Source organism: Pomacea canaliculata, linkage group LG9 (assembly GCF_003073045.1).
Source record: "Pomacea canaliculata isolate SZHN2017 linkage group LG9, ASM307304v1, whole genome shotgun sequence".
NCBI classification, from domain to species: domain Eukaryota; kingdom Metazoa; phylum Mollusca; class Gastropoda; order Architaenioglossa; family Ampullariidae; genus Pomacea; species Pomacea canaliculata.
The window spans coordinates 18,757,861-18,763,811 of record NC_037598.1 but is presented as its reverse complement, the minus strand read 5'-3'; the positions used below and the strand labels follow the sequence as shown (position 1 = coordinate 18,763,811).

General features: G+C 36.9%; 1 long non-coding RNA gene across 1 annotated transcript; it reads left to right on the top strand.

Moving 5' to 3' along the window:
* Window positions 1–2,329: 2,329 nt before the first annotated feature.
* Window positions 2,330–5,933, top strand: LOC112572971. Its single transcript, XR_003101118.1, has 4 exons — window positions 2,330–2,403; window positions 2,692–5,119; window positions 5,522–5,601; window positions 5,899–5,933. It is a non-coding gene; the product is annotated as an uncharacterized LOC112572971 (long non-coding RNA).
* Window positions 5,934–5,951: the final 18 nt, after the last annotated feature.

Below are 5,951 nucleotides of genomic sequence, written 5' to 3'. Positions count from 1 at the left end.
TGTGACTCACTTACATAAAGCTTGTTTGTGTCTTTCTCACAAATTGTGGTGGTCTAAAATGTACCGTATTGATAAATAGTTATTTTCTCTTTCCCTTCATCGGGAACAAGACAGTCGAACAGACAGACAGACGTAGAGAGCCAAGCAACATATAGTTTCATTTGGACATTTCTTCTCTTTCTATTTTTTTATCTAGATATATTTCAATAAAAAAATTGCCAACAGATAGATGACAAATTACAAGCTTTTATTATTACTTGGGAAGTGTGCTAAATCACCGAAAACAGAATGTGCAAAGAAATAAATACAATCATCAGAAAAAGGACAAGGCTAAGTCACGTGATGCATTATAGCGAACACAAAAGACTTTATCTTACATATAAAACCATTTGTAAACCCGCCACACACACACAGCCAACATTCACACGTGGGTGAGCACCTGGATTACAGGGTGTACAATTAATTTTAACTGTCTATAGAAAATTCTCCCTCTCGTCCAATTATTACACAGTTATGATAGCTTTCTGAGAATTTGCTGATTATGAAATGAAGCCAAATTCCCTTACTTGACACCAACTTCACTAAAACCTATTGTTATTGTGGACAGATAAAGTACAGAGCCGCGATACAGAATAAGGATAAAAGACTTTCAATGAATAACTGATACAAATGGCTGAATGAGAAACTTCCCATTTTTTGATGGTACACTCTTTGCTGACCACGTTCAATAATATGTTTATTATTTGCTAAACCAACGAATTAAAGCAATTGCAAACTACCTGAATGAGTCGACGATCTCACCATGCTTACTGTGTGTCATGCTGGGTGGCCTATTCTCACATCTTTTGTCTTATCCACACTTAGTTCCAGAAAATTCTCGACAGACTAATATATAAAATTGTATAAGCTAATGCCATGGTCTTGCTTATGCCCTGCAACACAGTCAACAAATGCAGCGCCATTAGAAAATGTAACCAGACAGTTATTCTCATTACTACTTGTGTATACATGATGTACATGTGATAGACAACAGCCTGTGGAGATCCAATCTTTGTAATAATAACGACGGTTTATAAAAAAAAATTCTCCACTGTCTGCAAGATAAAATGTCTAGTATCCTCAAAAAATGAAAATGAGACAAAAGCCTCAATGCTGACAAGTAATGAGGGAGTTTCTAGTACAGTCACGGGCTTCTTGTACAAGGTTATTATCATGACTGTTGCTGAAGCTGATACATGACTTACTTAAACCAATTGGGCACAGCTGTATGAGATTTAAAATCCAAGAATAACTACAAATTAAACAAACAGTTAATGCTAATTTAGAAAGTATTTTCTTTTAATGTTAAAACACTTCTTTTGTCACTCATCCTTTCTGGTCCATCAATTTTTTTTTTTTTGTAGGTAATTTGTGTAAAGCGTTAAAGTCTTAAGGCTTCTGTTTATTTATAGACTGGTTATTTTGAATATAGAAGAACATGAAGAAAAATTGATTGCTGACGTCTTGATTTGGACAGGCAGTAATAAGCTTTATCATCATTGATAGATCAAATCTGATACCTGTCAGTTCTGTTTACCTTGGCGTGTTCGATCTGATTCACAGATGATAGGGACTAACTTTAAACAATCAGATACATCTTGATATCTCCATCAATCAGACTCTATGGATGTAGAAATATATAGGATATGGCGTGTTATTTCTAGGAAATTAGACATGTCCATAGGGCAGTTTCTTTTGGAATGTACCTGCATTACACTTTGATAGCCCTTGTAGCCCCTCACTTTGACTACGCAATTTGTAATCAGTGCTTTTTATTATAAATTGATCTCAGCTACAATGGGTGCAAAACAGTGCAGTCGGATTAATAATATAGAAGAAAAAATTTGACCACATATTCCCCCGACTTAATCAACTACCGTGTTAGCCAAGCCTGGATTACAAGCTGACATACCAATACTTTATGGGGTCACTTCCACCACTGCTATCTCTTTATTGTTTGCCACAGAACCTTCATCTGTCAAGTACATGGCTTCTTATCACCCCTGAATCTTGAGGGTTTTAGTCACAGAAATTTCCATTATTCAGCCTCATTATTCAGAGAAAAAAGGGGCTGCTAGAGGAGAGAGCAGGAAAACAAGGAAAGGAAGAGAAAGAGCAAACTCATCAATAAACAAAAGTAAAATACTGTGAAGTAAATATATTTCTCTTCAAGAAAGAGGAAAGGAAAATGCAAGGGGATATTTTTGGTTCTCGGGAGTGCAGTTTCTCCTATGAATTATATCACACAGAGAAAATTTCCTTCCCCTTTCACTTAATCTTCCTTTTCCATTAGGTTGGACAGCTGAACATGCTGCTACCAGGTCTCAATTTGGTAAACGACTGTCAGAGTTTGGACTTATTCAGGTAACTCTGCCTCATAAGTCTTTCTTCAGTATTAAAATCTATTTAAACAATTGAATGTAAAATTCTTGCATACAAACCAGCAGGTTTCTTAGTTAGCTTCTTGACAAGTGTTTTATAACTTTTAAGGGGAATTTTTTTTTTTAAAAAGCTTTTTGAATGACCCTTATGAGTTATGAGTTAAAAGAGTTATGTCCATTTCACCAGAAATTAGTTTATATAGCATCTCTCCATTAAAATGTTTTAATTACAGTTTTATTACATTTCAAATCTTGATGATAAAACATGCAGGAAAAATTTGCATGCATGACAGTGACAGCATATGCCATGGAGAGTATGGCTTATCTCACTGCAGGCATTATTGACATGTACGAAGAACCTGACTGTTCAGTGGAGGCAGCCATGGTCAAGGTGAGTTCCTGTCCTCGGGGTAGATGACGATCTTATTGCAGGCAAAATTGTTTAAAACTTCATTTGCCATTGATAAAAATCCCTTTATTTTATTTGGAACCAAGCAGCATGAGGTAAATCAGTAAAGTGGCTTATGAGGGGTTGTTTGCCAAAAATGTCTGCTTGCAGTATAACTCCGTCTAGTTTCAAATATTTGTTTCCTTGGCTGTTGCTTGTAACTGTGCCGTTGCTTTCAGACAAGAAAGAAAACACAAACAAAATACCTGAAATAAAAAATAGATATGTAGAGGGCTGGTAGGCTGGCGTTTGTTGTTAGTTTTTGGCAGGGAGGTGGTTGTTAGTTTTTGTCGGGACCTGCTCAGGCATTGCGAAAGAGGATATTCGGCAGTGATTGACTGGGGTTAAAGCTACTAATTGCCCCAGCTGTATAGTAGCCTTGTGGAAAGTTTAGCCTTCCGAGAGGTATACAAGGGCAGAGCTAAGACGAAACGAGAGAACAGACGTCGGTGGAGGAGACAGCGAGCACAGACATGCGGCAGAGAAGAGACAGCCTGACTTTTAGTGCCTCTGGCGATTCGACACAGCCGTGGCCATTGTACAAGCCCATGTATTAAAGGGTCGCACACTTCTTGACTGTTCCTGCCTTTGTTCAAGTGTTGGAAGTTTGTTGTCGTCACACCACAACCCCCACCACTCGGCTACAAATATAATATCAGAGAATTATTTTTAAAAACCCCAAATAATTAACCTATTTCACAGACATACACTAAGACATTTAAATCTTACGTTCCCCCTTTTACAATAAAGTCTTTCCATTACAGTCACTTCTATAGACAGTCCTCTTTGAAGCCTCCTTCAACAGGTAAAGAGTATTGAGAGTAAAAATAAAGGAAGACAGACACAATAATCTTTTCTTGGTTGCCGTCCCTCTTGAAGTCAACCAAGATCTGGCACATCAATATGAAGAATATTCAGATAAAAGAAAGGGGAAAAAAACCTGGACAGAAAAAATGTAGTCCTTAAAATCAGATTTAAATTCATTATACTACTAATTTAATATTGCCCAATTAATAATTAAGTCAAAAATTTGTGCATTCAAAAAGATTCAAAAGCAAATCTGACAGCCTCACCTCAGCATGTGTTCAGATGAATAATTTACACACTTTTTAACAAGTCTGGTCAGGCCTTAGCAACACATCAAGGGAGAACTATCAGTCAACAAACAATCCCAGTCAAGGACACAAAACAACTGCCAAAGTCACTTCTCTGGCCTAATCTTTACAAGAGGAGCCTCTCAATGATGCTGTTATGTTAACTCTTAGCACTGCATAAAAATATAATCACATATTAAAACAATGGTGTATTTCTTAAGATGCCAAAGATATCCGTGGGTGATGTTTATTTTTATACTTTGCTGCTCTCAGGTTAACAGTAAACCACAAAACCTATAAATCTTTGGAAAGGAGAAAACTTTGTAATAAAAGTAATTAAAATCCAAGAAAATTCAGTTTACTATTCTTGGGGCATATGAGCAGAGCCACTTTCGTGGTTCATTGTGCACTGCTGGCAAAGCCATGCTCATGGCCCATTGCACTAAGAGGGTTAAAGAAAAAGTCTTTGTCCTGAGATGCTCACACCTACCCACATACTCCTGTGCACTCACCACCTTCCATCCATTTCAGTTTCCTTTTCATCCAAATTATTTTGGGAAAAAACTCCAGATTTGTGAGAATGGCATTCATATAATTCACAGACACGAGTATTTTTTTGACGCATTTTCAGGATAGGTGATGCAAATCAAGATTCTAAATCATCAGGTGCTGATTGAACTGAGAGATTACTTGAAGAATAGGTGTTACAGATGAATACATGTGCAAGAAAATGGAAACAAGGATTAGTTAATAAATGAGACTACATTTTGTGTTGATATAAACAGGATTATTTGCTTCATGAAAATTATTGTACATAATTATAATTTAATTTGTGTTGAAAATTGGTACACAATAACAATGATGTATAAATGTTTTTTTGTATTGAATGTCATTCCCCCCCCCCAAAAAAAAAAAAAAAAAAAATCCCAGATCATTTATTGGCTGTCAGAATTTTAAAGTCTAGCAGATTAAGAAAAAGGCTAGAGCTGACACTTTTTTCCTGTGTTACTGGATGTATTTGATTTGCAGATTTTCAGCTCTGAGGTTGCTGGACATGTGTGAGTGAGTGCCTTCAGATTCTGGGAGGCCTGGGCTATATGAAGGACTATCCATATGAGAGATACCTCAGAGACTCTAGGATCCTTCTTATATTTGAGGTGGGTGCAGAGTGAGTAATCTGTATCCTGCTTGATGTGCTTGTCATCCTTTGAGAAGGAAGGAGTAACATTTTCACACAGGTTTTTAGAATCATCATACACCAACACAACAATCATGGACTGGTGCACTTCTTGTCAGCAAAGGGCTATCAAAATTCAGTCAAAATGCAATGCAGCGTTCATCACAAGAAACCATCAAAAGTTTCACTTTTACTGCACAGCATACGTTAAGTGACTGATTAATATATTACAAACAGCTTCAGTTCATTCTTGCTGAAAGACCTTTAAAAGTTTAGACATTATGAAAGCTGGTAAACAATAGAAAGACGATAGAAATATGTCTCATTTCTCTACAGGAACCATCGCTAAATGTGTTTGTTTTTTTCTTTTGTCTTTACTCAGGGAACAAATGAAATCCTACGCCTGTTTGTTGCACTACAAGGATTGCAACATGCTGGCAAGAAGCTGAAGGATCTTGTCAAGTGAGTGTACTGTGTGTATTGTGTCGCAGATTTTCTCTGGGGATTTATGAAGGAGGTATTCATGGAGGGCATAATACAAGATGAGTGCTGAGAGAGTGGGCTTTATATATGTTCATGAGCAAGTGTGAGCAATTTACCATAAACCAAGGACATTGCTGGGACACTTTGGGAGTAGGGTGCGTGTGAGAGAGAGAAATGTATAATTATTAGGGGTGGGGTAGTGTGATTATTGCCATGCATGTACGATATTTAACTCTTAAAAAGTATTTGGCAGTAACACTGCTGTCATGTTAACAGGAAACTGCGTGATCCTTTCAATAATCCAAAGCTGGAGATAACTTAAATGCGAA